The sequence below is a fragment of the Acanthisitta chloris genome, unplaced genomic scaffold (genome assembly GCF_000695815.1).
Source record: "Acanthisitta chloris isolate BGI_N310 unplaced genomic scaffold, ASM69581v1 scaffold13756, whole genome shotgun sequence".
In the NCBI taxonomy this organism is placed as follows: Eukaryota; Metazoa; Chordata; class Aves; order Passeriformes; family Acanthisittidae; genus Acanthisitta; species Acanthisitta chloris.
This window is the reverse complement of record NW_008679859.1, coordinates 2,670-5,023: the sequence shown is the minus strand read 5'-3', so window position 1 is coordinate 5,023 and position 2,354 is coordinate 2,670.

Below are 2,354 nucleotides of genomic sequence, written 5' to 3'. Positions count from 1 at the left end.
GCAAAATGTACAGGCCAATTTGTTTTCTACAGCAACTCCATCTTAGCTTGGCTTGACTAGCTAACACTTACTCATTTGTTTTTCACTGCCCTAGGTAGCACATTCAACATAGTTGTAGCCAGACAGAGTGTGTACTTTAAAATAAAATTTTTAAAGTTTCTTCTACCTGTCTCCCTCTGTTTACTCCTTCTTTTCTTTGTGTCCCTAGCCTTTCTCTTTTGTTCTTATTCCCTCCTTGTAACATCCCCTTCCCCAATTTCAGAGAGCAATGCATGAATTCTTTCTCTTTGTAAGTTTGCTTTTCATCTTAAAAGTTCCCACTTCTTCTGTCAGTCCCATTGTCTCCTTCATCTCTCATCCTTCTCTTCCCCAAGGAGGCTTCCATGTGAACATCTGACTTCTTATTATTTTTTCCTCCTTTTCTCCCCACCCTTACCATATCTTTCCCCTCACAAAAGCAGCATATTTCTATTCGGTTTCAAAGAGTACTTCCACACAGTTTGCAAACACCTACACTTCATTCCTCTCCTCCCAGCTACCGTTTCCAAGCCTAATACCTCCATAACACGGCTGTCTGCAGTGGAAAGCAGCAGCCTGGACTTTAGGCAGCCCTGTACAAAAGGCTCTAGACCAGATATTCTTCAAAACATTCGTTTAAGAGAATCTAAGTCAGGCCTGCTACGCTGGCACTTTGACACAGTACTGAATTCACACAGACTTAAAAAAAACCATGATACACTCCATTCACTTCTGTTATTCCAAACACAACTTTAATTTCAGAAGGGTCCTCATGATGTTACATACAAAGGACAAAGGTGGTGGAACTCAAAACAAAACCAAAACGCATCTATGCGTCCAGTGTGGCTTTGTTTTCTAAGCAACCCTTGGAATTTTGGCCTATTGTTCCCTGCTGTGCACAGCGGAGCATTCGGCAAGTGATTTCTATTTTTAGGACGTCTGGGAATGTTTTGCTCTGGGTTCCTTTTCGCTCTGTGGGACCACAGTGCCATCTATTGGAAAAAGCTATGAAGAGCAGGGGCACTCAGTGGTTGTTTACTATTTGCAAGGACTAAAAGAATTGATTACTTCGGATTCATAATAATTAGGTGGGTCAAGTCCTTATCACAGACTTCTATAGGCATTTATTAGGACATGCAAGCCCAGGTATTATGGAAAGTCCCAGACCATTACATTCAAAGAAACTTAAGCCAACACTTAAGAGTCTCACAAACACCAAAACTGTAGTAACATGCCAGAAACAGAAGTTGCCACTCTTAGCAATAAATGTCAGGAAGGTCTATCCTGCAAGAGCTTGTCTTTCCTTCTCCTAGATCTCCCGCTCCAGTGGGACTTCCTGTTTCAGGAAGATCATATAGGGATAAACACAAACCCTGCTCCCTAACCTGATTATTATTAATTCTCCAAGATCAGGCAAAATCTTTGTAAATTCTCCTTCCATCAACATGCAGGACACATGTCAAGCTTCTCTGTGTCTACAAGCAGGTTCTCTTTCTTTTCATGGTCAGTGGGAACTCAGAGCAGCCAGAATAAGCCTGTAGAGTACACAATGCCCATAGAAAACATTAAATGAAGAGCAACATAAATTTTAAGAAGAGGCTCCTTTTTAAAATGGACTCTGGAAGGACTGCAGAGGAGTTAGTGAGATACAGGCCTGCAGGCACGCCATCTACACTAGGAAAGTTTACAGAGAACTAGAGACCATGGTATAGGCTAAAAGAGGCAGGACCCTAGATAAACTGGGTAGCATGGAAGACTCATCATGGAAGCCCTTCTTTCTGAGTACACTTCTAGGAGCATTCATGGCCCATCCAAGCCCCTTGCTAATTGATAGCAGGCCCCCAAGCTGAGGCCAGGGCTCCCCAGGCACCACCTACAAGAAGACTAATTAACAGTGGGCAGTGGCTCAAGGAGGAGGGGTAAGCCCTGGCAGTTGGCTTTTGAAAAGGAACTGGAGCACAAGAGAACAATCTTACTAATTGGGGAAGAGGAGGGAGTGGGCAGGTGGGACTACCACTCTCTAAATCACATTAATGCAGCTGGCACTTTGCATTCCTCACACACAGGTGTTTTTCAAATACATTATGTATCTACATTAAAGATTTAGAAAATAAGATTGCACTTACACACAGACATTGGAAGCTCTCCCATAATGATGTAAAGGTGTCTTTACACATACCTGTATTGATACACGTACATATATACATGCATTTGTATGTAAATAAGTATGTAAATATGTATGTAAATAAGTCACTGCCAACTAGTATTACAGCATTAACCTCTACAACTCCCTGAAAGGAGGTTGTAGTCAGGTGGGGCTTGGTCTCTTCTTGCAA